General features: G+C 40.7%; 1 protein-coding gene and 1 non-coding gene across 3 annotated transcripts in view; both read right to left on the minus strand.

The window, feature by feature from the left end:
• Gab1 (GRB2 associated binding protein 1) overlaps window positions 1–19,014 on the minus strand; it is a 115,067-nt gene that overhangs the window by 42,767 nt on the left and 53,286 nt on the right. The window lies entirely within an intron of this gene.
• LOC143406631 (U1 spliceosomal RNA) lies at window positions 12,572–12,733 on the minus strand. Its single transcript, XR_013092265.2, has one exon. It is a non-coding gene; the product is annotated as a U1 spliceosomal RNA (small nuclear RNA).

The raw sequence follows: 19,014 nt of genomic DNA on the forward strand, positions 1-19,014 counted from the left end.
TAATGTGGACAACTGACAACCAAAATAATGTGGGTGATAACTTTAGGCTTAATGTTTTAAGAGATTCTTTCAATTATATCCATTAAAGAAAATCAATGAATTACTCAACAAGTAATTGAATTTTCTGAAGATACTGTATAAGGTACTTGTGAAAAGAGAGACAAGTTTGAAATTCATGATTCCTACCCTCGAGGTGTTTTCTAATTGTGGAGAAAAAAATAAAAAAAAAAAAAAAGTAAGCCATAAATAAATAAATAAATAAACAAACAAACAAATGCCTTGTGTAAAATAACAAAAAAAAAAAATTGTGGAGAAAAATATTTAACATAAATGAAAATAAATACTTTGGAACACAGCAACCCTGGCAAAGTAGCTACAGAAATATTGCTTAGTGGATAAGCACTCCTTTACAGAAAAACTTGCAATCCTTTAACAAGAAATTTACTGGAAAAAAAAAGAATCACCAAGGCCACAGAATGTTAAAACATATTTTAAGTTAATTTTAAAACATATTTTAAGTTAATTTCTTATTGCAGTTCAAATGAAAAAGTACAGAATTGGTGTCAGAAGGAGAAAGACAATAGAATTCTATAGATGTTTTAGATAATATTGAAAAGTCACAACATGTTAGATTCACGCATATCTGGTACTGGGTTATAAAAATCCACTCATTTGATATACTCCTATTTATTTAAAAATAAATAGGAACCATCTGTGAGTTGGTTCTCTACAGATACTTCCCTATTGTTACAGTTTAGATCTGGAAGGTCTCCCAAAGGCTCACGTGTTCGAGGCTGGGTCCGCAGTGCACAAAGTTCAGAGGTGGGGCTTTGGGACCAAGGGCTCTCAGCTCATCATGGATTAATCCATTGATGGCTTCATAAATGAATGGACCATTGGGAGGTGGTGGAAACCGCAGGAGGTGGGGTCTAGTTGGAGGGAGTAGGTCACTTGTGGCTTGCCCTGGAAGGGTATTTCTTGTCCCTAGTCCCTTCTTCTCCCTCTCCACCTCTCTGTCTCTCTCCTTCCCAGCCACCACGAGGTAAGCTGCTTTGCTCTGCCACACCCTTCCACCACGAGGTATGGCCTCATCACAGGCCCAGAAACAATGGAGCCCGCTGATCATGGACTGAACCTCTGAAACTGTGAGCCAAAATAAATCTTTCCTCCTTGTTTTTCTCAGATGTGTTGTCACAGTATCAGCTGATTTTTTTTTTTTTTTGTACCAGGAAGTAAACCCAAAGATGTTTAACCACGGAGCCACATCCTAGTGAGACAGGATCTCACTAGGTTGATTCCTCCTGCCTCGGCCTCCAGAGTGGCTGACGTTATATGCACTACCACACCCAGCAGTAAGAGCTGATTAACACACCTCTCAAGCAGTAAGCTTGAGAGATTAGTGGACAAATAAAGGGAAAAGAAAAAAAGAAGATTATTTATCCAGGTCCATCAAGGAATCCTATCTTTGGCTTAGTGATTTTTCTAGATAGTGGAGTTTCTGTCTTCAAATACAGAATTGACTTTTTAAAACTTTAATGTCTTGTAAGGAAATCTTTTTAAAATGCCTTACTACATAATTTATTGCACATAATTCCTCCATTCCCTGATGACTCAGGCTAAGTAGTACAGGCATCAGTTTCTATACTGCATTTTATGAGGATCTCAAAGGCTTCTGGGCCTCTAAGTAATGCCATACAGCTGTGCCTGTATAGTTCATTCATAATCTTTTAAATGAAGTTTTTCTATCTTTTCTCTCTTAATTGCCACTTCTCTTTTTTGATAATGTGGTTTACAGGAGGCCAAACTCCTTTCTGCTCAGGGACTTTTCACATGCTGTTTTTTAAATCCAGTGTTTGTTCTCTCCCTTGGTCTTTGGATGATCAATTCCTCTCTTCAGCCTTTCCTTCCCCAACCACCCTCAACCCAACCAACCCCAAGGTAAAGCAGGGTGTAATTTTGGGGACCCTATTACTTGCCTCTGTTGTGATTTATATATGTCTGCAATTCAGTTTTTCTTTGTATTTATTTATTTAGCATCTAACCCCCTAGCCAGGATGAAAGGTTCAAGATAATGTGACCATGTCTGCTTGATACGCCATTACACACCCCACACATGGCCCAGTGCCTGGAACTCAGAAATATTTGTACAATAAACAAGTAGAATTCCCCTAAGAAAATAAAGTTGTAAAACTTTTGAGAATATTAAATTTGGTGTACAGGTCACGATAAAAAGAAAGGAGTGCTTTCAAAACCCCTTCCACTGGAGAAAAGAGTTCCAGAGCTTGACATGATACCTAACTGCACCAAAGCACATCCATAAACACCTCAGAGAAACAAAAGAAGGTGTGTGTGTGTGTTCTTTTGGTTTCTCTTATCTATTCCTTTGCTTTCCTGTTGAAATCCCATTATTCAAATTCAACAAAGCCTTTAGAAACTAAAAGAAAGAGCCAAGAAATGAATCGCCATAAATTGAGGAATACTAAAGGTATTGGGCTAGCGACTGCAGAAGCTGAGACATGATTCGAGACGTGAACCCTTCCAGCAGGAAATGACCGCACTAAAACACAGAATTTTCACCAAGCAGCACCTGCCACTTATTTATTTATTTTTAACATGGTCCAAATGTGAATGTTTGTCTCGGTCGCAAAATGAGTCACTCTCATTGAATCTGGCACCGATGAAACTGGAAAACAAAAGCAATTACATAAACTACACACTTAAATAAGGCAGATACAAAGGTTCTCTGGATTATGGTACAAAGCACAATTTAGCTACAGAATAAAGCTTGATGCTTGACAAGAGAACTGACATCAGCACCCTTGCTAATCACAGCACAAAAGCTTCTCTATGTTTGGTCAGAGCACGAAGCGGGCCTGCATAAATCAGTCTTTGTTATCTGAAAATATCTGGGATTCTTAAAGTTTGTCCTATTTTTATCCTCGCTGCCTTGGTAGCCCCAGAGAAAGCAGTACACTGGCCTCATCAATCCTGCAGAGCAGTAACGGACAAAAAGCATGAGTTTTCTAGAAGCCTTCAAAACCAAATACTCAGAACAATTTTAAGTAAGATTCATGCAAAAACCCATTTTAACTGTTAGACATCCATCATGTGCAGGTGATGAAGGTGATATTAGCAGGAAGTCTGCACAGTAAAGAACAATGTAAAAACTCACTCTGTTGTCATTTCTTGCATGCAACAGTCACTCCGATTTTAAGTTGGATAAGTGATGTGATAACATAACTCTATTGCGAAGTCGGCATTTTGATGTAGCTCACAAGTACCACACTCTGCTCTGAGCTTCCTCTGCTTGGTGACTGTCCTTTGCCTACAGGATCAAGCCTAAACTCTAGGAGGGCACATGGGGCCTTCCAACTAATTCCCACCCTCAACCCAATCTTTCTAGTGTTGCTCCTTGCCCCTCTGCCTTCCAACCCTACCTCGAAGGCTTGCACCCCCTTATGTTCTTCTGCTGTGTCCTGCCTCTGGCCCTGACACATGCTAGCCCTCAGCATATAATTCCCCCTAGCCTCTTCTGGCTCTGGGCTCCCACTTCATTCTCCTTCCCATCATGTGTCGGACAGTCCTACATTTGCATTTCTTGAGAACGGGGCCCATGCCTTTCCACCTTTCCTCTTATTTCTCCCATTGCTTGGCCCCAAGGAGGTACTCTGTGGATATCTGCTAAACATGCAATTAAAAACTCTTTGAAGCAAGGATAAAAATAAAAATACGCATGTTCTCACACCCTCTATGCATTACAGGAATGTTGACATGACTGCAATCTGGCCAGTCCTTTCAAGAACTGTCAGGCGAGGATAGAGGTGTCACTGTACAGATATTAGAGGTATTTTTGAACTTCACTTCTAAAAGAACAGTTCTTTTAAGTACGTTCTGCACTTAAGCAAATTGGATACACTAAACTGAAGACAGACCTGTCACACTGAAGCTAAAACAGGCTCCTCACATCACACCACAGGGCTTGAATACGTACATACTAACAAGAAGTGCAGATGGAGTCCCCTTATTTAGTGGGAAGGAAAAAAAAAAAAACCACCTGGATTAATCCAAAACCACTAGTTGTTATAATATTATTAACAATTCTGTAAAATATGTCTCTTTGGTCTAAATGGTAAATGGGTTCCGTTTTAAAGAAAAACATGGTCCTTGCTGTGTACTTGTTTTCTGAGTTCTCTGTGGTGGAGAATGATGCAGCCCATGGCTTGCCCAGACCCCCTAATCCCTTCCCTGCACCTTCCCTGGAAGAGCTAATTATTGAGGAAACTGCTAACATATGGCAGGCAAAGAACTGGGATTGGGTACCCATTTGTGCTCAACTCCGAAGACTGCATATTAGAAACACCCAGAAAACTTGAGAGAGACAGAGAGAGAGGGGGGGGGGGGGAGATAGATAGATATGGGGGTTGTAAACCTGGGTACAGTAGCTTTAAACCCTCAGCAGGTGATTCTGACATGCCTCCAAGATTAAACCCACAGTTCTAACCAAAAGACAGAATCATGTTTCTCCTTAAAACAGAATTAAAAAAAAAAATGTAATTCTTTCTCTTTTGACACCTTCCTCTGTGCCAATGCTGTCTGGATCTTCTTATTTTTGCTCACAATATTTATCCTACTGGCAGATATCTCTGAACGGCTTTCAAAGCCAGTCCACTCTTTAAAGACTGCTTCTGAACCCCAGGATCTCCTCCCTAACTCCTGACCACCCATCAATTTCTGTCCTGTAGTGGGCTTCTGTGCTGCTGCTGGATGGATCGGATGGGAAGGGCCGCGTGTTTTACATTTCCAAATGCTTATGCATGATTTTCCCAACTAGACATCAAGCTTGGAAGCTGAGGCCATTCCTTATCACCCCCTTTTTTTTAATATCTGAGACAGCATTTCACACATTACAAGTGCACACAGCCTTGATAAGATAGTCTTAAAGTTTTCTGCTCACCAGAAGGGTTGCAGAGAGCCAGTGAACTTAAAGGAAGACATTTCAGGGGGGTGAGGGGGATATAAATCTAAAGTTGTAATTAAGTCCAAACTCCTTTAACGGGATGGCATACCAGGTGCTCTCCAATCTCAGCTCCACGATGGCCACAGTGAGCACCCAAAGGCTTTGCCTTTCATTTTGGTCTCTGAAGCACCTTATCACCCTCCCGCCATGAGCTTCCACTCATCCTTCAAAACTTTCAAGCTTCCCCTGACTTCCCCTGTGCTCTGCTCTTCTAGGCTTTCAGCAGGCAGCACCCAGTAGCCCGTTCCCAAGCCCACTCCCTCACACCTGATAACAAACTCAGGTGATAGCGCGAGGGTCCCCCAGTAGCTGATGAAGCCTGACCACGTTTCCCCAGACCCGACAGCTGCACAGCAGCACTTTCTACCTTCCTGAGCCAACTGCCCTTCCACTATAAAGCTTCGCCACGGCAATTTACTAACCCTGTATTTTTTTTTTTAATATTTATTTTTTAGTTTTCGGCGGACACAACATCTTTGTTTGTATGTGGTGCTGAGGATCGAACCCGGGCTGCACGCCTGCCAGGTGAGCGCGCTACCGCTTGAGCCACATCCCCAGCCCCATAACCCTGTATTATCCTAAGAAGGTGTGGGAGGAAAATGTGCAGCAAAACTTTCTATTTTGGCATCTTTTTTTTTTTTTTTTTTTGGCAGTACCAGGATCAAACCCAGGCCTTGCACATGCTAAACAAGCACTTGACCACTCAGCTCCAACCCTAGCCCTTTTTATTTTTTATTTTGAGATAACTCTCATTATTAAGTTGTTGAGGCTGGCCATGAACTTGGGATCCCCCTGCCTCAGTCTTCCAAGTAGCTGGGATTATATGTGTGTACCACTGAGCTTTGCTACTTAAAATCTCTTGAAAGAAACTTCAACTTCTATCGGAAGAAGTGAGACTTTTAACTGTGAGTTATTCGGCAGAATTCAAATTTACGTATAATCTCAAAAATCTGTAAAATGTCAGAGGTAGAGATGTGTCTTACAAGATGAAAATATCAGATAAATAGGTAGATATAGATGTAGATATGTTTTCAGTGCTGGGAGCTGAACCCAGGGCCTTGCACACACTGGACAGTGAGCTCCGTCCTCAGTCCCCAAATGCTATTTTTTATAATACAGGTTTCAATGTAAATTTCATATGAAGGATAATGAGAAGACTGTGCAATAAATCTACACAAAACAGTTAAAAGTGAAATGGATCTTTATGTAAAAATGTCCACAAGGTAATTGGTAAATGAAAACAGCAAGTTTTAGAACTGTACAGCGGTATAACTCCAGTTGTCTGAAATAATTGTGCATTACACACACAACAAATCATATTTAGAAAACAGGTCTGAAGAGATACATACCAAATTGTTGACTGTGATAACTCTACTTAAAAGGGATGGGAGGGCCAGACGAATTTCACATTTTTTATTTTATATACTTAGTCTGATAATTTTTCCAAGAAGCTTCCACTAACTATTTTATAATAAAAAAAATTACATGTTTTAAAAATTTATGCCTAAAATGGCTCTAAGAAAGAAATTTGAGTAACTTTTTAAAATCTGGCAATGATGTACACAAAAAAACTGAAATGTAAAAGTTTATGTATGCATGGAAGTGTCATCTTGCTATCCTATCCCTCTGCAACTAGCGGATTTAACCTTTCTTTTAAATATAGAATTCCAGGATACATCTGGAATGAGTCTTAGTCAGGAAATGGCTTAGACAAATAAAATATAATGACTTTGTTTTAAAGATGGGGACTTAGAGGGTTAAAAACAAATAAGGAAAACTGGGATCACTGAAAACAGGAGAACACATTTCTTCTCCTCCCATAAGTCCGGTGGTTAGAATATTCACATTGTTTTACTTTTCTTTAAAAGCCCTGTTGGTTCATGGTCACGTATTCAGATATTTCAATATCTAAAACAAGCACCTTGGGAATTACTGTACTTATTAAAAATATTAGAATTCTATAATCATCCCACTAGGGTAAATAAAATAAAGAAAAACAAATTCACCATGAAGCAGAGACAAAAGAGAACCATGTGCTCGGGTTGTTTTCCAGGAAGCACTATCTTTTCTAATGGAGCAAAATAAGGAAAAAACAGGCTGGCTGGAAGTTTCCACTCCACCGACTCTATCATTATGATCATCTGTCCCAAACACACACAAGCCTAAAATTTCCTGTTTTCAAACTATTGTCACCATTTTCTAGCCTTGCGCTATCTGTGCTAACTTTAGCTTAGTAATATAAACAAAAGAATGCACTGAAAATAATGTAGAACAATACCTAGATCCAGGCCTCCACTACTCCATCAACTTTTTAAATATTAGAGTCGATATACATTGCCTGGGCAAAAACAAATTAGCTGGAAACAAAACAATTTTAAAGGAGCCAGGAAAAAAAAAAAAAAAAAAAAAAGCCAGAAAAACCAAACCAAATTTAACTGGGATAGTGCAGGAGCCAGGGAAGAAATTTAGAGAACTGTAAATGTTTAGTAAGGGTGCATATAATTTACTTGTCATCATTACTAAATTGATGCCTACCTCAAGGCCTAGGTATACGTTCTATATATAACAAACAGAAAAAGCAATCACAAAAACTCCTGAGTATTCGATATATAGAAACGGTTCTTAAATCTTTACTGAGGCAGAGACTGCTCTGAGAATCTGAAAAACAGCTGCAGAAGCTTTTCCTAGAGAAAGGGTCATAGAAACAGTGCACATTTCAGGGATCCCAAGGACTGCTGCAGCACAGGTTAAGAATGCCTGGCCAGGATTTCACTTCAATTCTCCTTTCTACCAACAACAGTTTGGTGTGAGGCTGGTCTGCCTTGGACCCCCACCAGGGAAACTGAGTTACCAACATTACACAGCAAAGGGATCCCCTGTGGCATTAACTCCCTATATATCGCTGTGGGGTAGGACCCGTGGATTTCTGCTTGTACTAATGTTTTACTTCTCTCGACACAGTCCCCACTTCGGGGCTGTGTCCACATTCTGACTGTGGGGTTTTCAGGTTTCCTTACCCTGACCAGGAGGAGGCTGAAGAGAAGTAAGAGTCCAGCTGGGAGGTGATCCAAGGTAAGCATGCCACCTTCTGTGTGAGCTGGATGAGGCCCAGGGTGACAGTAGGAGCTCAGCATGTACTAGGAAAAAAGCCAGCCTGCCTTGGGTTCATCAGGCCTCACCCTCCATGTGCACCAAGAGTGGGTGAGCTCCGATGAAGATATGGGTATTGGGAAGTGGGGTCATGGTATCCACTCCACCTTTAGAAAGGGGCTTCTGACCTGACTCTGGCCTAGACATAAGGTAGGTGGAGTTTATATGTCATCTGGCCAGTTGAAATTTGGAAAGAGAGCCACAGCTAGTAAAAACGAGAATGTACCTGGCTGTGCCTTCTGTATTGTGTCTCCCTATGAACCTGTGAAGGCCAAGATGGTGTAGAGGTCCAGAAAGAGTCCTCCCAACCTAGCCTAATACAGCAAAAGTACAGTTAAGAGTCACATGTCACCGTGAGCTCCAGACATGCCCAGAGTACTGAGCCATTAACTGCATTTCCAGGTACCACTTCTATGGAATAGCACAAAATAAAGCTAAATATTAGGCACCAAAATATCCCAGAATGTTATCTGTTTGTAAATATCTGAAAGAGTCTAAATATGCAACTGAAGACAGGGTAACCAACTATCCCTGTTTTCCTAGGACTGCCCAGGTTTAGAACCCATATCCTAGGGACAACCTCTCCATCCCCCTCCTTGGTGAACCAGGATGGTTGGTGGCAGTAGGGAATAGAGTAAATAAATCATGACACATTCTCACAGAGGAGTCTTGCACGACCATTAACGTGGCATAGCGTTTGAAAGACGTCTTTTCTTCCATGGTTTGCAAAATTTCCATAATACCAAGATATCATACAAGGCATTCATTTTTCCGTTTGCAGAAAGTAGAATCTGATGTGAAGGAACTCGGGCAACACCTTCCTTTTTGCCTATTCTGGCTCTCCGGTCACCTGGGTCAGGTCAAGCTGACTATGCCAGTGTGTCCCCAGCACCTTGTCCATATCACCATCATGTTACTCTCCTCCTACACATCAGGCAGTCCTCAGATAGCCGCTTTCTTCTCCCAAGACCCTGTCTTATTCCTCTTAAAGGATATGGCAGTGAATGGACATGTGATAAATGTTACCTGAATAAACAAATTTCTGATGCCAGATCTTCCTGTATAATGGACGATCATTTGGTGAAATGATATAAACGGCCTTCTGATAATTTTAAGAGTTGAGCCACAACCTCCATCAACTCTCTGCCTCCTCTAGGGTCCGTAAACAAAAAGTGAAACCAACTTAAGGGACAAATTAATATGAACCCCAGAGCTGGCACCGTGCCAATATGGTAATGTCAGATGCCCGCAGCTTCAGACAGTACCTATAGAATCATGAGAAGACCCACATACTTGGTAAGAACTCAACTTAAATGTTACTGTTTTATGTGACAGAAATTGATACCACTTTTCCAATTCAAGGCCTCACATTTTTCTGCACAGATACACATTCTAGGTGCAGTTTCAGAGCAGTGCTGGTTGCGGTGGGTCGTGCTGACCATCACAGGAGCCGTTGGCCACGTGGTTAGAGAGACCTGGAGAAGGGACTGGCACAAATAAGGAACTAGTTTTAATTTATTTGCTTCAGTTCAGCCATATGGTGCTAAGAGCTGTCTAATGGAGACTGCAGTTTTCAGGGACATTTCTTTAACTTAAGGAAGAGGCAACAACAATTGCTGAAGTAGGTATAGCTCTAAATTTAAAAAAACACAAGGAGTGTTTCCACTGTGTAATGCTAGTATCAGCACTGCGCCTGAGAACCCATTTCTTGCTTTTACTGTGATCCATGAACTACTTCTACCCCTTAAATGCACCCCTCACATGTCACTATTGTCAATATTTGGAAAAGAACAACCTTGCTTAAACAACTAAGTGTTTTAAAAAAAATCACAACATCAATAGCCATCTTGATTTTTTAAAATCAGATTTTATCTTCCATAACAAAAAGCAGATTTCTAAGTTCTTTTTCTTGTTCTATCAATCCAAAATAATCATTTCTGAGATAGAACTAGTGTTTTTTTGAGTTTCCAGCAAGACCCGAAAACATTCTCATTGTCTAAGTTTCTCACTGAATATTACAGTATTAAGATTTGGATCACGGTTCAAAAACAACACTTTCACATTAGGAAGCAGAAGAAAAGCACTGAAGTGTCTCTAAAACAAATTTTAAACTTCTATAATTACATTGCTATGTAATAAGCCAGAATAATGCATAGGATCATGTTTTCCTGAATACTAGAACTTGGTCTAAACCTTCTAGGACAAAGATGTGGCAATGAAAAGTTTCCCTGGGAAGAATTCATCTCCAAAGAGATGAATTATGAATCCCAGAGTGACTGGCTAAAGCACATGGAGTCCGACATGCAAGATGAATAACCTCTTCCAAAGAGGAAGCAAACTAAGTAGAAAGTTGCTCCACAGACAAGAAGTCAAGATCTCTGCTGGGAATGTGGGAGGATCAGCCTTGGTGCTGAGATGCCACCTGGAAGTGGAGGTGTCATCTTTCACCAAACATGAATCTTGGGGAAAATGAGTCTTCATTGTACAACATGGCAGATGATGATTGCACCATACCAGGAAAGCTGTTGACTGTTTGTTTACCTCTGTTTTCAAAAGACCCATGAGCTTAGCTTACCCATTACACGGTGGGCCGGCCCTAAAATGAGCCCAGTTTTTTCCTGTCAACATTCCATGTCCCTCCATACCCCACAAGCTTCATAACCTTTGGCCAGCAGGAAGTAGATACAATGGCCTGAAAATAACAGTGAGTAAGGATGTGTGTGTGTGTTTCACAGCTTGAGCACCAGGAGAAAATGTTGGGCAAAGAGGGCAGGGCCAGAAGAGTACCAGTGCCATTTGGCACGGCCAACTCACCTTTAACTCAAGGCAAAACTGTTGCCCAGTTTATTTAAAAAAAAAAAAAAAAAAAAAATCCACTAATATATATTACACCACACACCGTTGACACAAGATGACCTCTGCCCTCCTCGGCTCTGAAGTGTCAGAAACCCTGGGAGACAATCAGAGCCATTCACAAAGTTCTGGCATCTGAGACATAGATGACAACCAACTGTGCTGACTTGCCAACCTGGAAGTTCACTAAAGTCTGTAAAAGCTAAAAATAACCACATAAACATGTTTACAGCATTTAAAAAAGACAGGATCCCCACTGTTTTCTAAATATAAACCTAGTTTGGAGGGCCGCGATTGGCTCTGTGTGTTCAGAGGTGTGGTCAGGACCATCCCACATTGTGCTGCACAAACTCACATTTCAGTACCTTACTTTAAATAGAGAAGTGCTGGTGTTTGACTAGAGCAGAGGAGAGTGGGTTTGGGACCAGGAAGGCAAGCAGGAAAGGAAAAAGATGGTATTTCTCCCACACTTAATTAGAGGCTTCTGAGGGCCACAAACCCCAAACTCTCTGTCACCGGTCGGACCTGACCTTCATGAAGTTCTGAAGGGGACATACTGCCTGTAGTTTTCCACTCAATACATCCACTTCCTAATCCAGTGTTCCCTTCTCCCTTCCTCATTCCTGAGACGGTAGATACTGTGCAATAGATGAAGGCAGATAGGAAGTCATCTGGAACGCAGACACACCAGCCCCAGTCCCCCATCCCACCTGGTCCATGAGCACAGGCATGCTCTACACGACAGTTCTAATTCTTGTCTTGTTCCTGAAAAGTGAGATGTTCCAAATCAAACACAGGAAAATATTCCAAATAAAAACCCTGATGCTGTCGTCAACAGGGATGGCCCAGAGCAGCTGTGTTAAGACCGACCATTAAGGATTCCAAGGAGTATTTGATTAGTGTAGGGGGAAAAAAAAGACTATTTGGTCTCTGTAAATTATACTTTGATATTAACTTTTAGATAGGATTGGTTGAAATTTTATCCTGTCTTTAGTTTTAAGAACTCCTTTTTAAGTTTAGCAGCTGTTTAAAAAAATCAGAGAAGAAAAACCTGTACCAACAAGCTTAGCCCTGTATTTGTATACAATCAACTTTAAATGTCTGGGCTTCTTCAAGTATTGGGGTAGAATGTGTATTTCTGAAGGTTGTCCAATAGCTTTAAGAGAAGTATTCTCCAGAGTAAAACTGGATTAGTAGTATAGGTAGTTTATTTTGAATAAACTATTTGCAACAACAAAATCAACTGAAAAGTTAGAGGGAAATTACATATAATTCCATCACTACCAATAGATGTATTTTCCATATTATTATCTAATTTTTATTCACATTCTTTTAAGTAGCTCTTTTTTTTTTTTTTTTTTAAATTTTGGACGTAGTATCACTTTTTTCCCGGGCTGGCTTCAAACCTATCATCCTCCTGCCTCAACCTCTGAAGTAGCTAGGATTATAGGTTCAGCTATTTATTTATTTATTAGCCATTTTTTAAAAAAATAGATAGATACAATACCTATATCTTATTTATTTATTTATTTTATTGTTTTCCAAAAATGCCAGGGAGAGCACGAACGCAGTCCCCACTATCACAAATTATGCAGTCGCGTTTCCCACATTTGGGGAAATCGCAGGGGTCAGCCCCTACGCAGTGCAATGGAGAAGCCTCGCCCTGGGAGAACCACCTTCGTGGTCATGGTATCTCCCCTGCCAGGTAAGTATTATTTACTTATTTTTATGTGGTGCCGAGGATCAAATGCAGTGCCTCACACTCTACCGCTGAGCCACAATCGCAGCCCCTCCACTAGTTTTTGAAAACAAATGTACTCTTTAAATTTGGTTTCAAGAGCCACACTTTTAACTTTCCGAGGCAGGTTTAAGTAGTTTAATTTTTCACTTTCTGCAACTTTTCCCAAAGCCTGACAGGAAAGGGGAAGCCTTCACTTAAGTGCTTTCTGAATCCCAATGAACAAAATGTATTTTATGATTGTAAAAACCCAACCTAGTTATTTACCATAGTCTTTCTTAGTGGAGCATCCCAGATATACTCTAGCAATTAAGGGGTTTAATTATAACTCTCTTTTGAGAGGACATTCTTCATGTCCTGTTAGGCCTTGCCTAATTTAGTACAGCATGCAGTTGATGATCTAGGCAAATAATGACTAAAGCAAATTACATATAATCCTCTAGACTAAAAAGCTGTGACTGTGTTCATTAATAACTGCAATCTCATAATGTTTAGAATGACTTATTAAATCTAATAGTTGAATTTAATCCAGAAAAAGATCTCTAAACATTTTTATATTAACATCTATTAATTATTCATATTATTTGGTTCCAGTGTCATGTTTCCACACATGCATACAGCGTATACATACAGAATCCAATTTCCCCAGAAAAAAAAGATCCTCCTTTTTATAAACACACACACACACACACACACACACACACACAAACACCTTTAGCTAGCCACCTAGACATGACAGCACAGAGGAAGAGGAAGGGCTTATTTATTCTCTCACAACTGAAGCCCCCAAACCACCTCCACAATGGCATCCTAATACTTATAAGCAGCTTGAAAGGAATAAGCAGAAATAAAAAGTACCCAGCACTGGAGATGTGGAGAATCCCTTGCTTCCTCTCGGGGCCTACTCTTCTCACCGGGGGGCATCCAGAGGCGACCCTGTGAGTACACTTGACCTCCTGGGGTCTTCCCCGTCACTGCTCCATTCAGGCACATACAACACCTGACCAAAGGCAGAGACCGAGAGTCAATGAGCAAATGAATGAATGAATGCAGGTCTTGGTGCACTGTGCAAAATGAACCTGAGAGGGCCGATCCTTGTCGCCATCAGTAAAGAACCGCAAAGTGTTCCCTATGGTGTGGTGTCGGGCTTACCAGAACAGCAAAAGAAGTACTATGATAAGGAATTGAAGAATTGCCACTGAACTTTTATAAATGTGTGTACATTTTTAAAGGCAGAAGAGAAGCAAACTAGAAACCACTTTAGATGCTTTTTATGAAACACAACTAAGTGGTAAAACTTTCCCCCACAGTTTCCAAGAGGAGCAGGAAACGTGGCTTAAAGGCACAGTGAATCCAAGGGCTGATGAGGGTTGCCTTTCTTCTCGGTTCTTTTGTCTGCCCCCTGGTGGAGAGTTTACAAACAGGGAAAGCTTTAAAAAGGAAGCATTGAGAACATCTGAAAAAAACAAATGAAAATACAGCAGAAGAAAATAAAACAAAGCACACAGATGTTATTCTCAATTTTTACAAACCAGCCATTCAAGAATAGAAAGGTAACTTGTCAATTCCTATTCAATACCTTCCACCTAAACACAAAGCTTTGTATTAACGTAGGTAGGTAAACTATTTCCTTATGCACCTTTGGACTTTTGATCACTGTCTTTTAAGGAAAAGCTGACATCTCCAGATTTGAACATTTAAGACAAATAATTCACAAGTTCCTGGTGTCTACGGTAATGTAGTCTGACCCCTTTATTTTTGGTTTTCAGATATCCTAGACATGAATAACTAAAATGACAGCTCTGAGAATCTAAGGACTCATTTCCACAGGAAGTCAAGGAACAGGTAAAGCAAAACACAGACAGTGGTTCGGAGATGCCAGGCGTGGCAGTGTGACTCCTCTCGGAAAGCACGCTTATCTCCACGGGGATCTTTCTGTCAAGAGAGGGGTGTGGGCTTTGCTATGATCTCATCATCACATCAGCCAGACTCACCTCTACACTGGGGGCTCATTTGATACTAGAGTTTCCCATCCACCTTCACAGTTCTTGTAAGGCACTACTACTGACTTACGTAAACAACCCATCAGGAGACTCCGCCCCCTGTGACTAGTGATACATTTGCAAGACTGTCTGTCAGCCAGGTTTATACAAATGGCACACACACCTGATCAAAACATCAGAAAATGGTCCCTGAAGGGGAGACACAAGTACTGAACACAGTTTCTGGCCTTATGCGATTCATTCAGTGGCTCTGCTTCTTAATTCCTAAAGCAACCAGAATGCATAATTACTCAAGATTATAATAAAGAAAATGGTCTCTAGAGGTGATTCTGGGTTTCCGCTCATGTTTAAGAACACATAAAACTCTTGCATTAGTAGGAATTCTGTTTCTTAGAACCGCAGAATTACATGAGACAATCCATACACATAATACCTGGAATGAATAAAGTCACTAAAATAAACTGCCCTTACTTAATTACCATTTTAACAACCCTTGTCGCAGTGCAACAAAATAATAATTTTGGTGAGCTCTAAATTCCAGGAATTTATGACTACACTTTACATGTATGTAGTATGGGCTTAAGAAACCCTCACCTGCTTTTTCACAGAGGAAACAAGAGTAGGCAAAAATCAGGGTTTATTTTAATAAGTAAATGCCCAGGCTACAAGAAGACAAAACCTGAATCCTTCTGAAGATCATTAGGAATTCTATGAAAGGTGGGCAAGATCAAAGACAGCTGAAACCCATCTTCTGTTGTACATTTACCTTTTCCCTTTGAACAAACCCTTCAGCAAAAGTAAACCTGAAAGAAGACAGAAGAAAACTCCTGTATTTGTAATGCGTTTCTCAAGTCTCCGTCACTGCTCACATCTCTACAAGAAAAGCAAATTTCAACCAAGGACTCCCAAAGGATTTACTCCAGTTACCACGGTTCATGTGTCAGGAGGAAGGAGGTGGGGGAATTTTCCCAGCTCTCTATACTTGGATACAGACCCCTGGATTAATCTTTATCCCTTGTCTGTTTTACTGCCAAATTATTTATAGAGGATAAAACAGCTCAAATAATTCAATTTCTTCAAACTTACTATATTTAGACAATGATATCACCACTGTTTTAAATATACCAACATTATGATATAACTCTTAAAGCATGCTTATACATTTAATTTAATGTTTTGGAGTCTGTTCAAATTATTCATTAAAATGAGTAACCAAGAACCAAACAATGAAGGGGCAGCTGTTCCATCGGCGTATCTGATTTGCAGTAAGCAGTGTATTCACAGTTAAATACAGCAAACTGTGCGGCTCAGGAAAGAATTGTTCCCACTCCCAAACAACTAATTATACCGTAAAAATTAGCTGAATTCAGTTTATACACAGCATTAATTTATGGTGTATGCTATGAAACTTATAGTGTCAATCACAATCACAACCTATAATCATATTTACCGTGCTTTCTGCTGGTTTTGTTTAGCATTTTATCTTCCCAAACAGACTATAAGCAACTTGAGGGCAGGGGCTCTGAGTACTGTCCATTCAGTTCCCATGTAACACTTTAGATGAAATACTAGGCGTTCAATGCAAATATTTACCTTAACCCATTCTATCAAATTCATGCCCTAGAGGAGGTGAAAACATCAGTTCCCAGAAATGCTTATCAGGAAACGCAGTAACCCCCATCCCTGGCATCTCTGCCCCCAGTTCCACTCTAAGAGAAGCCTGCCCTGATTTGGGTTTCTTTTGGTGATCACCCACATCCCTGCTGGTCATCCTTGGCTGACCTCCTCTCCATTCCACTTTACCCTACCTGTTCCCAACCCCGCCCTTTGTGTGAGGAGGGTGGTGGACAGATCCCCCTCTTTCCAGCAGTGGCTGCTGCATCTGTGACCACAGCGCCCCCAGGTGGCCGCTCTTCCATCATTCCCCCACTCAATGGACTTGTATCTAGTTTTTTCAACTGGCAGTTATTATTTCTTTCTGTCACTCAGCTCCATTAGTCGTATTATATTAACCTCTGAGAATAAAGGTAACAAGACTCAGCTACCCCCAGCTCACAGCACCATAGTTCCTTCATTAAAGTCTGTCATCTGGGCTGGATCCAGTCTATCCTAAGTACTCTAGAAAAGGACACCTCCTATTTCCAAATGGTATATTCACCTATGACCTATCACTTTTGGACATTATAAAAGCCCTATCTTGGGCACTTAAACTCTCCCTTTCTCTTAATGTAGTAATACCACCAGTTCCAAGAGTCCCTCAGCCAAGGGGGTTCTAACCACACACTTAAGCCACTGATAACTGCATGAATCTTAGAGCTCATCTTCTTCCTTCCTTGGAATTTCATCCTCTCCATCTTCCCTCATGCCCTCAGGCTGCCTGAGCTCATCTGCTGTTCCTATACTTTCACATTGTCAAAGTCGACAACATTTACATTCTGTCCTGTAACCAGCCCGATTTCCTGTGCTTTTTTTTTTTTTTTTTTCCATTTCAAAGGTTGAGGGAAGACTTTAAAATCAATAAACAGCATTTACACTACCATGACCAGGGGTGTGTTTTCCCCTCCAGTCCCAAGTAAGGGCTAGGGTTACAGTGGCTTCTCAACTTTGTCCAGGGTCAGTTCACTCCCTCCATGCCACTCAAAGGAGATGGCTCCATTAAATGGTAAAGTTCTAATGGAGGCTTCTTTCTTCAACTTCCCCAATTGCCTTTATCAGATCTGCCCCTTCTCCCCAACCTCCCATCACTTCCTATGGTATCAATCCCTTCCTCTCCTGGGTCCAGTCTGCTGGAATCTAGCCCCCATCCCCTTCCACACCCAGGAAAGGGTGCTCACAAGCCCGGAAGGGGCTCTCCTCCTGCCGTTTCCTACCCTCTTCTCCTGGATGGGCCCACCAATCCCAGCACACCATCCCCCTCATTAGTAGTATTCCTCTCTCATTCTGTAACATCCAAGTTCTAAGAAAGGGTATAAGAAGGCATGCTTTAAAAAAAAAAAAAAAAAGGAGTACAGCCTAGTGGTCAATAACAGTGTTTTATAATTTGCTTTTATTTGAAAGAACACCGTTTCAGAAATTAGTAGTTACTGTATTAACCTCTTAAGGTAACGGTATTTTGAAAGCGCTCAAACACTTTGCTTTAACTGCCTGGGTTACTTGCATCTAACAATCTCATTGCTCATGAAGGTGACAAAAATATGAATCCAAGAACCATGGGTCTCACATTCAATTTGTCTTTTATGTATGAGACTGTGTATATAGAAAGCATTCAAAAAATTAAAAATACTCTTTTATCCCAAACTCACAAAATCACATCCACTACATGGATCTGAGGACCATATTTTCTTAGGAATGATGATTGGTTATGTTGAATCTATGCATTCATTCACTCATCCAGAAATACTTATCAAGCTACCATATGTGCGACTCATTATTCTAGCTGCTGGAGGGACAGTAGTTCAAGGAACAAAAATTTGCCTACCTCAGCAAACTGAACCCAATTTGAGGGAGAGGAAAACAGTAAAGAGAGAGCCATTCTGTAATGGCTAGGAAGGAAAATTCAAGCTGATCAGAGAGTCCTGCCCTTACCTAAGCAATCGGGTCGTGCAACACCAAGCCACCACTATCCTTCACACAGTCCCTCTGGGCAATCACAATTAGCGTGCTCTTAGCATCAGATCCTGGGAGCCACACAGGCTTAAAAGCTCTGCAATCTTGTCCTCCCGAATGTCTCCATCAGTAATAAGATGAGGTAATCAATGTGGGGCTTCACTGTGTAATCTCCACGCAAAGCCATTACTTCAGTCCCCTGACATCATCAAATACCCATCCTTGAACGCCCATCACTCTGGTCCAATATCCATCAAGAGGATACACAAACAGTGAAAAATAAGGAGAAGAGAATACACCACCCATCATTAATTTATTTTTGTTTTGTTTTTTAAAGAGTTTCCTGATTTTAAAGTCACCAAGTGTGTTTTCTCTCTACTTGAAATGGTACATGGAGCAAGCAGAAGAATCAGAGAAGATAAAGAAACATTATCTCAAAGCTCATCAAATGTTCGATGATGATGATGATGACTGTGGACAACGATGGTGATTAAGGCAAGTGTCTAAAGGGAACAGAATTGCTTGTCTTTAGAAATAAATACACAAAATATTATGATTTTTATACACATGTGAAAGATATACATATATAATGTATGTTCAGAAAACATACTTGGTGCTAAAAATTTATTTCTGCAAGGGAAAGTGAT

Source organism: Callospermophilus lateralis, chromosome 8 (genome assembly GCF_048772815.1).
Source record: "Callospermophilus lateralis isolate mCalLat2 chromosome 8, mCalLat2.hap1, whole genome shotgun sequence".
NCBI lineage: Eukaryota > Metazoa > Chordata > Mammalia > Rodentia > Sciuridae > Callospermophilus > Callospermophilus lateralis.